Below are 20,826 nucleotides of genomic sequence, written 5' to 3' on the forward strand. Positions count from 1 at the left end.
TTAAGAGTTCTGAGTAAAATGACTGGCCCTAAACCTCAGAACAGCCATTTTGCTTGAAACGCTTATAAAAATAATATAAACAAAACTAAAATAACACAAGTGTTGTCCATGGTGGTTTGGTGTTCTTTAGAAAACCCAAACCGCATATACAGGAAACACACTTGATAATAATAATAATAATAATAATAATAATAATAATGTGTTGCCAGGCAAAACAAATCTCACCTGGTAGCACTTGTGATGAATATGCAGGAATATATTGCAAAAAAAAAGATTTTGACCTTTTTGGTGACCTTGAGCTTGATTTTGACCTTGTGTGTGAACATACTTGGCCAATAAACATGGTTCTGATTCTAATTCTCTGCTGCTTTCAGCCAATCAGAACACACTGTACTACTTACTGCTCTCAGCCAATCAGAACACACTGTACTGCTCTTACGCCGTACTGCACGATTGTTACACTTATTCTTACAGTACGATGACACTGTATATTAGGCAATAGCCACAAAAACCGTGACCTTGACTGGACGACCTTCAAAATGTTGGAAGTTCTATTTGAGACCAATGCCCATCTTTCCTGAAAGTTTCATGAAGGTTGGTCCAGCCATTTTCCTGTAATATCGTTTACATAAAAAAACCAAAGAAACCCCACCGAAAATACCTTGTCCCCTGGTGGACTCCGTCCCGGGGCGAGGTAATGATGAAATAGCTACTATACTCTGGGACATGCCGATCCAAAGTGATTAAAGAGATCATGGCGAACAAACCAGATATTGTACTGAAAGACAAGAAGGAAAGAACTTTCCTGCTCATCAACATGTCTATCCCCACAGAGAGAAACAAACACCTCCTTCAAAACAATAGAAAAACTCTCCAAGTATAAAGACCTAGAAATAGAAATAGAGAGAATGTGGGGCATGAGAACCACAACAATCCCAGTGGCCAGAGGTGCTCTTGGGCTCATCAAGAAGGGGATGAAAAAGTACACCAGCAAAATCCACGGGAACATCAGAATGGAAGCGCTTCAGAAGATCGTCCTTCTAGGAACTACTCACATACGTACTCAGGAGGACCTCCTTCATCAAGTAATCCATCACACCCTTATGATTGCCCCAAGTTCAAGGGATGAACTCGCCTCCAGAAGAGAAAAGAGTTGGACCTTGAAGAAAATAATAATAATAATCTCGTCTCGTCTCGTCTTCTTCCGCTTTATCCAGGACCGGGTCGCGGAGGCAGCAGTCTAAGCATGGAAGCCCAAACTTCCCTCTCCCCAGACACCTCGGTCAGCTCCTTGGGAAGAACACCGAGGCGTTCCCAGGCCAGCCAAGAGACATAGTCCCAATAATAATAATAATAATAATAATAATAATAAAGCCCTGTGATGACCTGGCGACTTGTCCAGGGTGTACCCCGCCTTTCACCCGTAGTCAGCTGGGATAGGCTCCAGCTTGCCTGCGACCCTGTAGAACAGGATAAAGTGGCTAGAGATAATGAGATGAGATAATAATAATAATAATCTACATTTCTATAGCACCTTTCACAATCCCAAGATCGCTTAATAGAAGGGATGAAAAACAAAGACTAAGCAGTAGGAGAGGAAGAGAAATGACCATGGAAAAAAATATGTCTTCAATGGAAATTTGAAAGTACTGAAAGAAGAGCAGTCAGAGAGAGATGAAGGAAGAGAGTTCCAGAGTTTGGGGGCGATGGCACTGAAGGACCTGCCCCCACAATGTAAAGTCTGGTGCATGGGACAGTAAGTAAATTGTTACTAGAAGACTCAGTTGAATTTTGTGAGCGATGGGCCAAAATATTTCAGAAAGAGAAACCTTCTTTGCTTTTTTAAACCATTCTGTTCTGCTCTGTTACTTTGGCTTACTTCTTTAAGAAGCATTTTTATTGTTTTTTTTTCCACATCCATGAATTGAATTGAATTTTTACTCAGGAAACCATGGCCTAATGGTTAGAGAAGCAGTTTTGGAACCAAAAGCTTGTTGATTTGATTCCCTGGACCAGCAGGACTGGCTGAAGTGCCCTTGAGCAAGGCACCTAACCCCCAGCTGCTCTGGTAAGAGTGGTGGTGTTCCTTGGGTCTGATTAGCCAAAGAAAAATTGATGATGATGTGATTATCAGTTTGGTTGGTGCCTGGCCAAAACTAAATTTTATTAAGGGGGGGGGGGGGGGGGGGGATCAGAAATCAGTTCCAGAATGCAGGCACTTTAGATCTGATAGGTGAAGATCCCTGAACTCAACCCGACTGTTTTTTTTTTTTTAATTTATTTATTTATTTCGAACATGTATAAAAAAAAAGTATGTAACTATTTGTACATACAAAAGAAAGAACACGAGAAAGTGACAAAAAAATAATAAATAAAATACATAAAGAGCTAAGACACTACAATACACCGCACATTGTTTGAAAAAGGAGTGGGAAGAAGTACAATACTTTTTTTTAATTTCCCACCCCTTTTTAACTACCCCGAAATTCAAACTTCATTAATACACCTATAAAAATGTATACCATATATACACTTCATGAATATTTTTATAATTACAAAAATAAATAAATATATACTACACACCATATATATACACACTTCCTAAATATCTATATAAATATTTAATTACAAAATAAATATATACTACATTCCATATATACACTTCACAAATATCTATATAAATATATAATTACAAAAAAAATTTATATATATATATATATATATATATATATATATATATATATATATATACACCATATATACACTTCATAAATAACTATATAAATATATTATTACAAAAATAAATATCTACTACATACCTATCCCTGTAAATATGAATATATAAACTATCCTCATAAATAAATACATACCATATATACCATATACTAAGTTAGCTGTAATATAACAATCAACTCTATTCTATTTATCCCTCATCATCCTCCACTGACATACTTCCTCTTCTATATACTTGTTTAAAAATATTTTTTGTACCTTTTTTTAAACAGATTTATATTAGCACTTTGTTTTATTTATTGTGTTCTTGTGTCAGTACTTGACATGTCTGGGAGTCAAGGTGTCACTTCCAAGCTTCACATTCCAGGCTTCAGTGTGGATATAAATTGTTTTGAGGTCCACCTGTGGGGTGGTAATAAGAGCTGTTGCACTATGACCTTGTCCCTTCCAGCCAGTACAGTAATTGGCTGTATCCTCTGCCACATGCACTGTAGATCCCAATGGTTGATAAATGGTTTTGCAGTTTGGAGTTGTTTTTAGCAGCTTGACGACCACCTTCAGACTGTGCCTGGCTGCCCTTTGAGCTTCCCTTTCACCAGACCTGAAAGCTGCCTCATGGCCTCTCAGCTGTCAGTGGAATACGCCGTTTTTCCATGGTCTCTGTTTAGGAATGATTCATATTTCCTGATGTAGCTTTATATTCCATTCATGTTTACCTGTGATCTTGCCATTTCTGATGTTTGGAACATTTTGAAGTCTGTACAGCCAAAATAGCTGCAGTTTTGACTCAGTTCCCTCTGGCCACTTGCCTCACTGTTGATTTGACCCATTTCCGGAGATGTTGGGATGTGGGAAGGATGAACAAAGAAACATATGTCCGATTGGGGTTTCGACAAAGACCCAGTAGGATATGAATATTTGTTGAAACATGATCCAAGGTGATTTCCATCCTGCACAGGGTTACAGGCAAGCTGGAGCCTATCCCAGGAGACTATGGGCAAGAGGCAGGGTACACCTTAGACAAGTCACCAGGTCATCACAGGGCTGACACATAGACACAAACAACCATTCACACTCACATTCACACCTACGGTCAATTTAGAGCCACCAATTAACCTAACCTGCATGTCTTTGGACTGTGGGGGAAACCAGAGCACCTGGAGGAAACCCACACAGACACGGGGAGAACATGCAAACCTCCAAACAGAAAGGACCTGTCAGCCACTGGGCTTGAACCCAGAACCTTCTTGCTGTGAGGCAACAGTGCGAATCAGTAAACCACCATGCCGCCCAAGGTCATTTCCCATCTTGAGAAAATGTATGCATGTTGGTGAACACTGCAAATAACTACTATATTAAGATTTTGAAGTCACTATCAGCAATGATGACATGTCACTGATTATAGTACCTAGCATGTTTGGCGCTACGTTAGCATTTCTGTAATATAGGATCAGTGGCATGCACAGACATTTTGGGGGGCAAGTGCTCTGGGGGGGAAAAAAGGGCACTTTTTTGCGCATGTGGAACACCTTATTATAAAAGTCTGAGATTTTAACCCTCCTCTTGTGTTCTGGTCGCCACTGACCCGTTTTAGTTTTTAAAGGTGTAAAACAACCACTTAATGTTAATTTATTACATCAAGGCTTTTTGACTTTGCCAGGAATCTCTAGTTGAACAAAATAGAAAAAGAAATTTTTGTTTTCCTAAATCTGAAAATGGTCTAGCAAAAAATATAATACTTATGTGCAGTTGTTTCTGTATGCGACGGGCTACTTCACGACAAAATAATTACAGCTTGGGCTTAGAGGGCAAACAATACATTTTCACTCGATTCATGTGTTACCTGGCTGGTGGGGCAGGGGAAGAGCTGCCTGACTGCCCGATGTGTTGTCTGCGCTACGACAAGGCCGTGGCTTCCAGGACGCTATGCTGCTGCAACCTCACATTGAATGCACTGCACGCTTGTTCACGTGACGGAGCAAGAGAGACAGAGGTCCGGTGTGTGTGCGGAGGGGGCACACATCGGGACATTATTTTCACACACGCTTTTAATGCCGCGGCTTTTCTAAAAAATCATGTCGACATTGGCCTCAGTAAACTGTAAAAAAAAAAAAATTCAAAAGGGCACTTTTTTGGACAGAGGGCAGAGGGGCAGGTGCTTGAGCACCACCTCGTGTCTATCTGTGCATGCCACTGTATAAGATCTAACAAAGCCACAATGATGATATAAGTGAATTCTTGATTGATTTGTCGATATATGTTGTATGCTTTTCTATTCCTTTGTTTCTTTGCAAAATCACCCCATGCATTTCTATTGATTAAGTTCTCATCTCATCTCATTATCTCTAGCCGCTTTATCCTGTTCTACAGGGTCGCAGGCAAGCTGGAGCCTATCCCAGCTGACTACGGGCGAAAGGCGGGGTACACCCTGGACAAGTCGCCAGGTCATCACAGGGCTGACACATAGACACAGACAACCATTCACACTCACATTCACACCTACGCTCAATTTAGAGTCACCAGTTAACCTAACCTGCATGTCTTTGGACTGTGGGGGAAACCGGAGCACCCGGAGGAAACCCACGCGGACACGGGGAGAACATGCAAACTCCGCACAGAAAGGCCCTCACCGGCCACGGGGCTCGAACCCAGACCTTCTTGCTGTGAGGCGACAGCGCTAACCACTACACCACCGTGCTGCCTGATTAAGTTCTGTGCCATGTTTTTCTATTTCCTGTTTGCTCTGGATTTTGACTCACATTCACATTTTCATTTTAATCATGGATGATCCCTGCTTAGTGCCGCTTGCCACTTGGTGACTTGTGCTACAGACAATGGCAATGGTTCTTGGATTTCTTGAAGGACACACACTTGTAGCCTGCCTCCAGGTTTCCCGAAGTAAAAAAGCAGCAGTATTGAAATTCCTTTCATGTTGCCCCGTCAAGACTGAACCTAATTTCTTGCCATCTGGTATTCAAGGTAAATTGTATTATGTTTGAGAGTAAACTTAAGAATAGGTCGAGGGAGTCATATTAGCTACCTTAGGTAGCGTTGACAGAGCGCCGCTGTGCTCATGAACCTCCCATATGTTTGTATAGGAGAGCAGCATGTTTTCATTTAAAAGTGTTTAATCTACATAAATCTAGTGTCGATTCAAGAATAAATAACACTTATGGAATATATTATTAATTTTGTGCGGTGTTGTGATGAGCTTTTACTTTAAGCATTTTGTAACGTTGTGTAGTGCAATACACCAAATTCACAGGCGCCGCCATCTTGGTTTTTTTAGTGATATTTATCATCAGTCCGTGTGTTTTGTTGTTGCTTCCAGCTCGCTCACTGTTGGTTCAATCAGCTTGAAACTCATGATTCCCACCGAGTGGTTGAATCCCTCATGTTGGCTTGATTTTTCCAATAAAATCTGCTGAACACTTTGCTGTCTAGTGCCCGTGAAAAATCGGATTACTGAGGAAAATTTTGTATCCTTCGTAAAAAAATATCAATGAGTTTCCGAATATTATTTTTCATGGAGAAAAAAAATGAGAAGGTGTATAAATATCAGGAATACTGTTTTGAAGAGAATTAACAAAAGTTTGAGCCTCATACACAGTGCATTCGAGCACCACCGTCGTTAGTCATGCTCGGTGTCCACAAATTAAAGTGAACATACCCGCTAAAGTCTGGCTTTTATGTTTAAACAGAAAGGATGGACCAATTTCAGTGATGTATCACTTTTAAGCCTTCTAGGTGCATCATTGTGATCTACAAGAAGAAGAAGAAGAAGAAGAAGAAGCCTTTATCTGTAATTCTTCCCCTGATACTCAAAATTCTAAATCTCTTTATTTTTGATTTTTTGGTCTATTAATTTCTGATTGAGGGTTTTTTCTCATGAATGGAAAAGTAATCCAATGGTTGCTGGTTTGTGACCGGAGCAACAGATAGAAATGGAAATTTTATACAACATTGGATTTTTAAATGTTCATAACTTTGCCTTTTTTTGACGTATTTACAAAATGAAACAAGTTTTCAATTCAGATCGTCACGCTCTTTAATTTGATACATTACACAACACTATGACAACTACTTTAAAAAAAAAATGGCCTGTCATTGCTACCTTAGGTTAGGTTTTAAGTAGGCTGAACTTCTTTTACTATTGTCTCTTCCTTGGCTTGGTTTGCAGAATTACTACCCCACCTTGGCCTTAGTAAGAACAATAGATACCGATGTCCATATCTCTAACGCTGAATGATACATTTCTGTATCCATGGGTCTCAGTTCGTTTTGAAAATTGCTGGGGACAACAACGGGTTTGATGTGTTCACGTCTTTTTTTTTTTTCAGTAGGCCATATATTATGCGATAAATGCTTGCTTTACACATCGGTCTGTGACTGTAGCCCAATATTTATCTAAGGTGGGGTTTACATTAGACCGTATCAGCGGATCATCAGATTAATGTTTTTAAAAACGATTAGCGTGCACACAGCAACGCCAATACATGATTCGCGTGCACACAGCAAAGCCAATACACGGATACGCTAATCGCATGACTAATTCGGCACGTAAGTTGAGAAATGTGTCAGTGCGGCTCATCGCTTCCTCCTCAGCGGCTGCGCTCCAAATCACTCCGCCCTGAACAGCGAGTGCCCTCTGAAGGGTGTGCACTCTGGCCCTGCACAGCTCACAGAGCGTGCGAGTGAAGGGCACGAGCAGTGATTCGGGACTGAGCCGCTGTGCGCAAGTCACTTACCACTTGCAAGTGGAAGGATGGCAAGCCTAAAGACAATCATAACTACACAATGGGCAGTATTTGCATCAGTATTTGCAGTATTTTCATACTTTTATACTCTTTAATGAAAGGTGATACAAGGCGGAAGTCCGCGCCGTTTTTCAGCAGTCGCGTCACATGACCAACGCCAGCGAATCAGGAAGGTGGATGTCACAGTGACGTTGTCCAATGACGATGCCAGCTAGAGCTCAGCATAGCGTATCTGCGTATCCGCGTATTCTCAATGTTTACACAGCACTGGCCCAGACACGAACTGGATTGAATACGTGGACCCTGGCGGTTTCCCGGCGTTTCCAGATGTTTTAATGTAAACGGACAGTGCATCCACGAAGAAAACGAGACAGATACGGTCTAATGTAAACTTGGCCTAATTGTTGCCTGTAATGCACAATCAGTTTAGCTAACATTAGCTATCTATCACCAGTTACAGTATAGCTGCCCAAAGCTGCCTGTAATACCCAAGTTTAGCTAGGATAGCTAGATAGCATTAAAATAGCCCAAGAAGTTGTGGGCAAATACACATCAAAGCTGATTAAAAGTCATTCATCTCTTCATATGGTCCACTCAAATTCTCCATGTAGTACAATGTTCTTTTCTTTGACAACTGACAGCTCATTGGCTAATTCCTTTCTCAAGACTGATTTAGAAGACCAAATGGTAACTTGGGCTAACATTAGTTAATGTCACTGCTCATTAGCTAACTTTGCTGCTCTTTGCACAGTTACACACACTGAGCAACATTAATTAAGTAACTTCAGTTCAGTCAAATTAGAAGGAAGTCGATTTTTGAAGGAAGTGTTGGTAAACCTTAATCTAATTACTTCTACATCAGAAAAATAACACATAAGATTGCCTTACCTGTGTCTACTTTCCCTCGAACCATATGGGCGAAAACTATCAGTATGTTAATGAAAAGAGATTTTTTTTTTTTTTGCTGCCTTTGCTCCTGGGTGTGTTTGTGTCTGAACTAAAGCTACATTATTGTGTGAGATAGATAGATAGATAGATAGATAGATAGATAGATAGATAGATAGATAGATAGATAGATAGATAGATAGATAGATAGATAGATAGAGTGGTGCTTGAAAGTTTGTGAACCCTTTAGAATTTTCTAGATTTCTGCATAAATATGACCTAAAACATCTTCAGAATCCTAAAAGTAGATAAAGAGAACCCAGTTAAACAAATGAGACAAAAAATATTGTACTTGGTCATTTATTTATTGAAGAAAATGATCCAATATTGCATATCTGTGAGTGGCAAAAGTATGTGAACCTTTGCTTTCAGTATCTGGTGTGAGCCCCCTGTGCAGCAATAACTGCAACTAAACGTTTGTGGTAACTGTTGATCAGTCCTGCACACCGGCTTGGAGGAATTTTAGCCCGTTCCTCCGTACAGAACAGCTTCAACTCTGGGATCTTGGTGGGTTTCCTCACATGAACTGCTTGCTTCAGGTCCTTCCACAACATTTGGAATGGATTAAGATCAGGGCTTTGACTTGGCCATTCCAAAACATTAACTTTATTCTTCTTTAACCATTCTTTGGTAGAATTACTTGTGTGCTTAGGGTTGTTGTCTTGCTGCATGAACCACCTTCTTTTGATATTCAGTTCACGGACAGATATCCTGACATTTACCTTGATAATTCACTGGTATAATTCAGAATTCATTGTTCCATCAACGATGGCAAGCCGTCCTGGACCAGATGCAGCAAAACAAGTCCAAACCATGATACTACCACCACCATGTTTCACAGATGGGATAAGGTTCTTATGCTGGAATGCAGTGTTTTCCTTTCTCCAAACATAACACTTCTCATTTAAACCAAATATTCTATTTTTGTCTCATCCGTCCACAAAACATTTTTCCAGTAGCCTTCTGGATTGTTCACGTGATCTTTAGCAAACTGCAGACAAGCAGCAATATTCTTTTTGGAGGGCAGTGGCTTTCTCCTTGCAACCCTGCCATGCACACCATTGTTGTTCAGTGTTCTCCTGATGGTGGACTCATGAACATTAACATTAGCCAATGTGAGAGAGGCCTTCAGTTGCTTAGAAGTTACCCTGGGGTCCTTTATGAACTCGGCGACTATTAGATGCCTTGCTCTTGGAATGATCTTTGTTGGTCGACCACTCCTGGGGAGGGTAACAATGGTCTTGAATTTCCTCCATTTGTTCACAATCTGTCTGACTGTGGATTGGTGGAGTCCAAACTCTTTAGAGATGGTTTTGTAACCTTTTCCAGCCTGATGAGCATCAACAATGCTTTTTCTGAGCTCCTCAGAAATCTCCTTTGTTCGTGCCATGATACACTTCCACAACCATGTGTTGTGAAGATCAGACTTTGATAGATCCCTGTTCTTTAAATAAAACAGGGTGCCCACTCACACCTGATTGTCATTCCATTGATTGAAAACACCTGACTCTAATTTCACCTTCAAATTAACTGCTAATCCTAGAGATTCACATACTTTTGCCACTCACAGATATGTAATATTGGATCATTTTCCTCAATAAATAAATGGCCAAGTATAATATTTTTGTCTCATTTGTTTAACTGGGTTCTCTTTATCTACTTTTAGGACTTGTGTGAAAATCTGTTGATGTTTTAGGTCATATTTATGCAGAAATATAGAAAATTCTAAAGGGTTCACAAACTTTCAAGCACCACTGTAGATAGATAGATAGATAGATAGATAGATAGATAGATAGATAGATAGATAGATAGATAGATATTATACAGTTGCGTGAAGATATGAAGTATATCTTTGAGTGGTGAAGATGTTCACGAGTGAGCAAAGCAAATGAGTGAAAATATTTTCATCACAAGAAGATAGACTTCATATCTCTGCACCACCATGTAATGTTCTTTATATTATATGGACACATCCACAAAAAATGATATATATGCAAGTTAATCAAAAGAATTTTCATTTTGAACAGGTTCGCCATTTTGACTACGCACGTCTAGTCAGCAGGAAAACACTGGGCGAATGAAACATGAAAGACCGACTACAGTAACAGAAAGCAAGAAGAAAAGACATTATGTTATATACGAAGGAAAGGAAACGCAGGCCCAAACTAATAAATATGGGCGCTCAGCGAGCACCTTGGTGTGATCAGCTGTTCGTTTAGCAACAGAATGATGGAACTGTCAGTGCACGCTCAAAGGTAAACCTGTAGATGGCAGTAATGCAACTCTGTGGATGCCAGCTGCTGTAAAACCCAAAAGAAGAAGAAGGTAAACCTGCGCATGCGCACACACACGGACTTCCTCTGTCTGCTTGACTGCATGAAGCGAGCGATTTCATGCACATTATTTGCTTTAATCCCCTCAAATTAAATAACTTCCCAGCCACAGAATGGCCTGATATTTTGCGAGATATTACAGAAATAAACATATATCACAATGACCACATTTCAGAGGGAAATAAATTTCACCGATTTTATGAAATCGAAAGGCCGTCTCGCTTTAATGACATAATATGTACCAATGTAATTTTATTCATAATTAAGTTCAACTAACTAAATGCTTTCAAACAGTGAGACAAAATAAAAAACAAACAAAAAGCAGCATTTAAAGAAAACGTTAACTCTGCTACTGTTGTCGCTGGAAGGATATTTGTTGCCTTTTTACCTGCGACTGCAGTTAGCAAAGAATTATAATCTCACTCACACTCTCTGAATTATAGTTCACGGTCTCTTTCTCTTCACCTTGAGCTCACACTCTTTCCAATCCTCTTATTTTACTCCAACTTGCTGTCTTTTTCTCACGCTCTCTGCCTTTAAGCTTAACACCAGTAACAGTATAATCCTTTCTGAGGACAGTGGTTCATTCCAGATCATCATCGTGACCTGAGAGCTGTTTTACTGTTGTTTCAGATAATCTTTTGTGAGAAAACATCCAATAATTCCATGGTTTATGATTTTTCTTTCCACACTGGGGGTTGTAGAGACTAGCCAATGAGCACATGTGGTGGAAAACAACATGCCAGATGGTAAAGAAAGCACTTAGTCTGGAAATTCTGTGAAGTCAATTCTGTCATCAGCTGAACATTGTGTATTATTATACATACGGGCCATTTTTTCCCATGGAATAAAAACATGTATCCTATTCCCTTTTAGTGGGTTTACTGATGCCATGCAGTATTGTTATCATATCGCTTATCCTCAATGTATTATGCCACTTTCCCCAATGGAGAATGAGCATGCAATATTACACGTTGTTGGGGTATCAACACAATGTCACATTTCAGAGCTCATGCAAAGATCCAATAACAAAACTTCTCTGCTGTGCATGCGTACAATCATTTCTTTGTTGGCCATCAGAGAGAGATGAGGAGGCTAATCCAGTGGTAGGTTTAAGTACTAAATAAATAAACTGAAAACTGAAACTAAAGATGCACTGAACACCCGAAAGTCAACCAAAACTTCATTATATATTCTTCACACATATTTACAAGAGAAAAACGTACCAACAGACATAAAAAAACTGGAAACGAGACACACTGGAGATGTAAAACTTCCACGCTAGTGAGTGACTCGGACAGTTTGTATATACACTACTGTTCAAAAGTTTGGGGTCACTTTGAAATGTCCTTATTTTTGAAAGAAAAGCACTGTTCTTTTCAATGAAGATCACTTTAAACTAATCAGAAATCCACTCTATACATTGCTAATGTGGTAAATGACTATTCTAGCTGCAAATGTCTGGTTTTTGGTGCAATATCTCCATAGGTGTATAGAGGCCCATTTCCAGCAACTATCACTCCAGTGTTCTAATGGTACAATGTGTTTGCTCATTGCCTCAGAAGGCTAAGGCAGCTGGGCCATAGAAGGTTCACGCTGCATGCTGCACGCTACACGCTACACGTTCACGTGAAGAACCGGACCCTGGGCCATTAAACTTCATGCTTGGATGTTCACGTGTTGCGTCTGTTCTACTTTGACCGAGTAACCAACAATATGGACTCTTCGGATGACGACGATTGCCTCATTCTGCTTTTACTGAGACAGAGGAAGAGAAAAAGGAACAGAATTTGGAGCCGAGAACACTTCCTTCTGAGAGAAACCCGTGGTGAATTTCACCGAACATTCTATAATCTGCTTGACAATCCCGATGAAGAACTATTTTTCAATTATACCATTCAATTATATTTTTTCTGAAGTTTTCCCCTGAAAGCATAGAGTTATCTCCCTAGACCCGTTCTGATTGGCTGGCGCGGCGGTGACCGCATGCATTGACTGGAATTTCCATCTTCACGCCTAGAAAAAAGTGTGCATGTTCATTTCTCGCTTCACGCGTGAAGTGTGCAGCGTGCAGCGTGCAACGTGAACGCCGTTCTATGGCCCAGAGCAAGTCATGCTACGTTTGTCCACTTTTCTTTACACGCGTGTAGCGTGCAGCATGCAGCGTGCAGCGTGAACCTTCTATGGCCCAGCTGCCTAATGGATGATTAGAAAACCCTTGTACAATCATGTTAGCACAGCTGAAAACAGTTGAGCTCTTTAGAGAAGCTATAAAACTGACCTTCCTTTGAGCAGATTGAGTTTCTGGAGCATTACATTTGTGGGGTCGATTAAATGCTCAAAATGGCCAGAAAAATGTCTCGACTATATTTTCTATTCATTTTACAACTTATGGTGGTAAATAAAAGTGTGACTTTTCATGGAAAACACAAAATTGTCTGGGTGACCCCAAACTTTTGAACGGTAGTGTAAACATGGCGGTAACATTTGCGTCATTAAAAGCAGAAGATTTAAAGAGAAAGCCATTCTGAACACTCAAAAGACTATCAAAACTTCCCTGGATATTCTTCACACATATTTACAAGAGAAAAACATACCAACGGACATCGAAAAACTGGAAAAGAGAGCAATAGTGGAAATTTTGTCAAAGTTCTACTTGGAGGTGAGGAAAAGTGACGGAGACATTTACAAGAGGACTTCACTCAGCAAAACCCTTTTGTTTTGAACAACTGCAGTGTAACAATTAACTCCTACCAAAAGTAACTTTGCACTTGAACCGTCAACCCGTATATAGCTTGTATGTAAGTTGGGTCGTTGTTCAGGCTTTTTGGACTTGTACCATTTTTACTTTGACTTTGTGCAGTACATTGGATTGACAGAACATTGAATTTACATTCGATCAGAATCAGTATTCAATATCGGTGAGTTACCACCCTGTTCTTACCTTTTTTAAAATCTATAATTGTTCCATCGAATGTGTATGTATAATAATAATAATAATAATCTCATTATCTCTAGCCGCTTTATCCTGTTCTACAGGGTCGCAGGCAAGCTGGAGCCTATCCCAGCTGACTACAGGCGAAAGGCGGTGTACACCCTGGACAAGTCGCCAGGTCATCACAGGGCTGACACATAGACACAGACAACCATTCACACTCACATTCACACCTACGCTCAATTTAGAGTCACCAGTTAACCTAACCTGCATGTCTTTGGACTGTGGGGGAAACCGGAGCACCCGGAGGAAACCCACGCGGAGAACATGCAAACTCCACACAGAAAGGCCCTCGCCGGCCACGGGGCTCGAACCCGGACCTTCTTGCTGTGAGGCGACAGCGCTAACCACTACACCACCGTGCCGCTAATAATAATAATAATAATAGCTTTTTTTTGTGGTATATCAGATATATTCCATTCAGCTATAGCATGATACTGAACGAGTCAAAGACAAGTAGTCGAATGGAATATATCTGATATACCACAAAAAAAAAGCCAGCCAATATTATTTAAATATTTTGAGAAGGTTTTCATTTTCATTGCCTTTTTATAGCTACGGTAAATAAAATCCTTGTACTGTAGCAGAGTGAAATCTGTCATGATCAATGCTGTGTGAAAGACAGCTTTCAGAGCCATGGGTTGCACGTTGCTCTTCAATCCACACAGCTAGTTTAGAGCAGTGGATTCCAGCTTACAAACTGATCCAGACTATTTTATTTTATTTTTTCAGATGCTATGGAGGCCAAAGTTGAACTTCCAAACACTGCTGTAGACATCACGCCCTCCATCCAAGGTAAAGGCTCTGTTGATGGACATGATCTTCAATGCTGTGTGTGCTCATTTCCAGAATCAACCTTCAACTGAGCTTTTTTCCATTAATATTTAACAGTTATTCCACAAAATTAAGTCGTACATGAGCTGATAGCTGACAAGGTGCGTAGCACCCAGTTGGCTAGCCATGTATGATGAGATTGAGTGGAATAACTGTTTTATTCTATCCACATTCACTGGATTTTGAGAAATGGATTATTTTTGTTTTTTGCAAAGTTGATAAATAAAAATTTTATACAAAATGTCCAACGAAATAATTTCCGCTTTGAATTTCCATTTTTTTTTTGCTTTTCTTTTTGTATTTTTGGGGGTTTTGTTTTTGAGTAGAGTATTTATTTCATCCTCGGTTGGTTCAGCAACACGTGCCGCCATTTTGTTCATTTTCTTCTTTCAGGACGGCAAACCAACTTAAAGGTGCATTACTGCCACCGACTGGGCTGGAGTGTGGAACAAGAGATATTGGTGGGGGGGACTATATCCTTTTAGTGATTTCTGTTTCTTTTAAATATTTGATGACAAAGCTGCCATTTTGTTTTTCTTTTCTTGTGGTCTATGAGCTGATATCTGAGTAGTAGAGTAGCCAATCAGAGTGTGTGATTGCTCATATCCAGCAAATGTGGATAGAATATTTAACAATTATTCCATTAAATCAAGTCAGTCGTACATGAGCTGATAGCCGATGAGGTGCGTAGCACCGAGTCGGCAATAAACCATGTACGACAAGATTGAGTGGAATAACTGTTTTATTATATCCACATTCACTGGATTTTGACAGTCTATCCACCCTCTTCCACATACACAAGCTCACAAATGCTCTCGATTGGTCAGTGTCACTCTGACAGGAGAGAGAGAGAGCGAAAGAGTAATGACATCCCTCATGTAGGCCATATAGTTAGGTCCATATACAGTGGTGCTTGAAAGTTTGTGAACCCTTTAGAATTTTCTATATTTCTGCATAAATATGACCTAAAACATCATCAGATTTTCACACAAGTCCTCAAAGTAGATAAAGAGAACCCAGTTAAACAAATGAGACAAAAATATTATACTTGGTCATTTATTTATTGAGGAAAATGATCCAATATTACATATCTGTGAGTGGCAAAAGTATGTGAACCTTTGCTCTCAGTATCTGGTGTGACCCCCTTGTGCAGCAATAACTGCAACTAAACATTTCTGGTAACTGTTGATCAGTCCTGCACACCGGCTTGGAGGAATTTTAGCCCATTTCTCTGTACAGAACAGCTTCAACTCTGGGATGCTGGTGGGTTTCCTCACATGAACTGCTCGCTTCAGGTCCTTCCACAACATTTCCATTGGATTAAGGTCAGGACTTTGACTTGGCCATTCCAAAACATTAACTTTATTCTTCTTTAACCATTCTTTGGTAGAACGACTTGTTGCTTAGGGTCATTGTCTTGCTGCATGACCCACCTTCTCTTGAGATTCAGTTCATGGACGGATGTCCTGACATTTTCCTTTAGAATTTGCTGGTATAATTCAGAATTCATTGTTCCATCAATGATGGCAAGCCGTCCTGGCCCAGATGCAGCAAAACAGGCCCAAACCATGATACTACCACCACCATGTTTCACAGATGGGATAAGGTTCTTATGCTGGAATGCAATGTTTTCCTTTCTCCAAATATAATGCTTCTCATTTAAACCAAAAAGTTCTATTTTGGTCTCATCCGTCCACAAAACATTTTTCCAATAGCCTTCTGGCTTGTCCACATGATCTTTAGCAAACTGCAGACGAACAGCAATGTTCTTTTTGGAGAGCAGTGGCTTTATCCTTGTAACCCTGCCATGCACACCATTGTTGTTCAGTGTTCTCCTGATGGTGGACTCATGAACATTAACATTAGCCAATGTGAGAGAGGCCTTCAGTTGCTTAGAAGTTACCCTGGGGTCCTTTGTGACCTCGCCGACTATTACACGCCTTGCTCTTGGAGTGATCTTTGTTGATCGACCACTCCTGGGGAGGGTAACAATGGTCTTGAATTTCCTCCATTTGTACACAATCTGTCTGACTGGGGATTGGTGGAGTCCAAACTCTTTAGAGATGGTTTTGTAACCTTTTCCAGCCTGATGAGCATCAACAATGCTTTTTCTGAGGTCCTCAGAAATCTCCTTTGTTCGTGTCATGATACACTTCCACAAACATGTGTTGTGAAGATCAGACTTTGATAGATCCCTGTTCTTTAAATAAAATGAGGTGCCCACTCACACCTGATTGTCATCCCATTGATTGAAAACACCTGACTCTAATTTCACCTTCAAATTAACCGCTAATCCTAGAGGTTCACATACTTTTGCCACTCACAGATATGTAATATTGGATCATTTTCCTCAATAAATAAATGAGCAAGTATATTATTTTGTCTCATTTGTTTAACTGGGTTCTCTTTATCTACTTTTAGGACTTGCATGAAAATCTGATGATGTTTTAGTTCATATTTATGCAGAAATATAGAAAATTCTAAAGGGTTCACAAACTTTCAAGCACCACTGTATATAATGGACATGGACATAAAGTCCAGACTTTCAGCTTTCATTTGAGGGTATCCACATTAAAACTGGATGAAGGGTTTAGGAGTTTCAGCTCCTTAACATGTGCCACCCTGTTTTTAAAGGGACCAAAAGTAATTGGACAATTGACTCAAAGGCTATTTCATGGGCAGGTGTGGGCAATTCCTTCGTTATGTCATTCTCAATTAAGCAGATAAAAGGCCTGGAGTTGATTTGAGGTGTGGTGCTTGCATTTGGAAGATTTTGCTGTGAAGAAAACATGCGGTCAAAGGAGCTCTCCATGCAGGTGAAACAAGCCATACTTAAGCTGCGAAAACAGAAAAAAAAAACATCTGAGAAATTGCTACAATATTAGGAGTGGCAAAATCTACAGTTTGGTACATCCTGAGAAAGAAAGAAAGAAAGAAAGCATTGGTGAACTCATCAATGTAAGAAGACCTGGACACTCACAGTGGTGGATGATCGCAGAATAATTTCCATGGTGAAGAGAAACCCCTTCACAACAGCCAACCAAGTGAACAACACTCTCCAGGACGTAGGCGTATCAATATCCAAATCTACCATAAAGAGAAGACTGCATGAAAGTAAATACAGAGGGTTCACTGCACGGTGCAAGCCACTCATAAGCCTCAAGAATAAAAAGGCTAGATTGGACTTTGCTAAAAAAAATCTAAAAAGCCAGCACAGTTCTGGAAGAACATTCTTTGGACAGATGAAACCAAGATCAACCTCTACCAGAATGATGGAAAGAAAAAAGTATGGTGAAGGCGTGGTACAGCTCATGATCCAAAGCATACCACATCATCTGTAAAACACGGCGGAGGCAGTGTGATGGCTTGGGCATGCATGGCTGCCAGTGGCACTGGGTCACTAGTGTTTATTGATGATGTGACACAGGACAGAAGCAGCCGGATGAATTCTGAGGTATTCAGAGATATACTGTGTGCTCAAATCCAGCCAAACTGATTGGTCGGCGTTTCATAATACAGATGGTCAATGACCCAAAACATAAAGCCAAAGCACCCCAGGAGTTTATTAAAGCAAAGAAGTGGAATATTCTTGAATGGCCAAGTCAGTCACCTGATCTCAACCCAATTGAGCATGCATTTCACTTGTTAAAGACTAAACTTCAGACAGAAAGGCCCACAAACAAACAGCAACTGAAAACCGCTGCAGTAAAGGCCTGGCAGAGCATTAAAAAGGAGGAAACACAGCGTCTGGTGATGTCCATGAGTTCAAGACTTCAGGCAGTCATTGCCAACAAAGGGTTTTCAACCAAATATTAGAAATGAACATTTTATTTACAATTATTTAATTTGTCCAATTACTTTTGAGCCCCTGAAATGAAGGGATTGTGTTTAAAAAAATGCTTTAGTTCCTCACATTTTTATGCAATCATTTTGTTCAACCCACTGAAGAAGTCTGAACTTCAACTGCATCTGAATTGTTTTGTTCACAATTCATTGTGGTAATGTACAGAACCAAAATTAGAAAAATGTTGCCTCTGTCCAAATATTTATGGACCTAACTGTATATTTTACATTCTTGTCTCAATGTTTGGCCACATTTGGTTGTGCTAATGAGTTAATCATATTCCTATTACTACTGCCTCCACACTTTCAAGTTTATTCGGCAGGAGTGGTGTGTTCATGTCTTTAGGGACAGTTGGTCTCTTTTTGTTAATCTGGTAGTCTTCTCCAGAGAGGCGATGTGAATGATACAGTGCAGCCTTCCAGCTCCTTGTACTTACAATTAATCACACCCTCTTTAAAATGCATCAATAATGCAGCCTGTTATATTAAAGGACCAAATAAAAGAGCCATTGAGAAACCAATGTCAGTGCAGTGTATACAACCTGAACAGATTTTTCTTTGAATTGGCTTTTCTTAGAAAACCATATCTGGAGGGGGTCTAAATCGTAGCACAACATCTCATCTCATCATCTCTAGCCGCTTTATCCTGTTCTATAGGGTCGCAGGCAAGCTGGAGCCTATCCCAGCTGACTATGGGCGAAAGGCGAGGTACACCCTGGACAAGTCACCAGGTCATCACAGGGCTGACACATAGACACAGACAACCATTCACACTCACATTCACACCTACGGTCAATTTAGAGTCACCAGTTAACCGAACCTGCATGTCTTTGGACTGTGGGGGAAACCGGAGCACCCGGAGGAAACCCACGCGGACACGGGGAGAACATGCAAACTCCACACAGAAAGGCCCTCGCCGGCCACGGGGCTTGAACCCGGACCTTCTTGCTGTGAAGCGACAGCGCTAACCACTACACCACCATGCCGCCTACAACATATTCTCATCTCATCTCATCTCATTATCTCTAGCCGCTTTATTCTTCTACAGGGTCGCAGGCAAGCTGGAGCCTATCCCAGCTGACTACGGGCGAAAGGCGGGGTACACCCTGGACAAGTCGCCAGGTCATCACAGGGCTGACACATAGACACAGACAACCACCATGCCGCCTACAACATATTCTCAGTGAAAAAAAAAATCAAAACGTTAAACAACAATTTGATTGACGCAGAACTCATTAGCCAATTTATCTCAAGTCACTTGGGAGCAAAACATCAAATGACAAAGCCTTCTCGCATAGTGTGTACCATGTTTGATTAAGGACTTTCAGTAGTCATGTTGCATGGAAGTAATATGGCGGTCAAAGAATGTAAACAACCTTTAGAATAATCTAGAATGGATAGCAAGGTAAATAAGGACAATGTAATTGGTTCTGACCCCTTCTGACAATTCTCTGACCGCCATATTACTTCCATGCAACATGACTATTGAAAGTCCTTAATCAAACATGGTACACACTATGCGAGAAGGCTTTGTCATTTGATGTTTTGCTCCCAAGTGACTTGAGATAAATTGGCTAATGAGTTCTGCATCAACCAAATTGTTGTTTAACGTTTGGATTTTTTTTTTTTTTTTGGTGTCATGCAAATCATTTTCCACGAGCCTTTCAGATATTCAGTTTTCTTGAAAAACTCGCGACCAAGGTTCATGAACAAATCTTCAGTGTGTGTTAGATAATTTGATTTTTATACCATTGTCTCTTTTTAGGCATTAGTATTAATGTCAAGAGCAAAAATGATCTGATCAGAGTGAGTGTTTGAGTAAAATGTCTGAGAGCAGAAAACATTTGAAATCTAGTTATGAAAGACCAATTTGCTATTGTGCCATGATTTATTTCACCGGCTCGCAGGCAGGCTCATCATCTCCAACAATTTATAATAGTTTGCTGCATTCACTGAAACTTAAATGCCTTCGGTGAGATTTAGAAAGCAATGTAATCGCTGGGTATTGTGGAGACGATAACCATAGCACATTTCTAAAGTCTTTTCTTTGTAGATTGCTTCAACATGGCATAAAGATGGCACAAAGCTCTCTGCCCTTCATGGCTTTGAGATTAACATCTCAACTGATTGAGATCAGTAAACACAAAGGCTTCTTCAGGGGGAAAGGCAGCACTTAGGTTGTTTTCACGTCTGTGATTTGTAGTCTGGTTAAATAGAACTCTGGTTCATTTTCCCCCTTGGCACGATTTGTTTGGGCAGGTGTAAACATGATAATTGCACTCGGGTGCGGACCAAAACAACTGCACCGAGACTGTTTAGAGGAGATGGTCTCAGTCCGATTCCACACAAATTCTCGAGTGGTTCATTTGTGGTAGGAATGTGATCT

This window comes from Neoarius graeffei, chromosome 19, assembly GCF_027579695.1.
Source record: "Neoarius graeffei isolate fNeoGra1 chromosome 19, fNeoGra1.pri, whole genome shotgun sequence".
Lineage (NCBI taxonomy): Eukaryota > Metazoa > Chordata > Actinopteri > Siluriformes > Ariidae > Neoarius > Neoarius graeffei.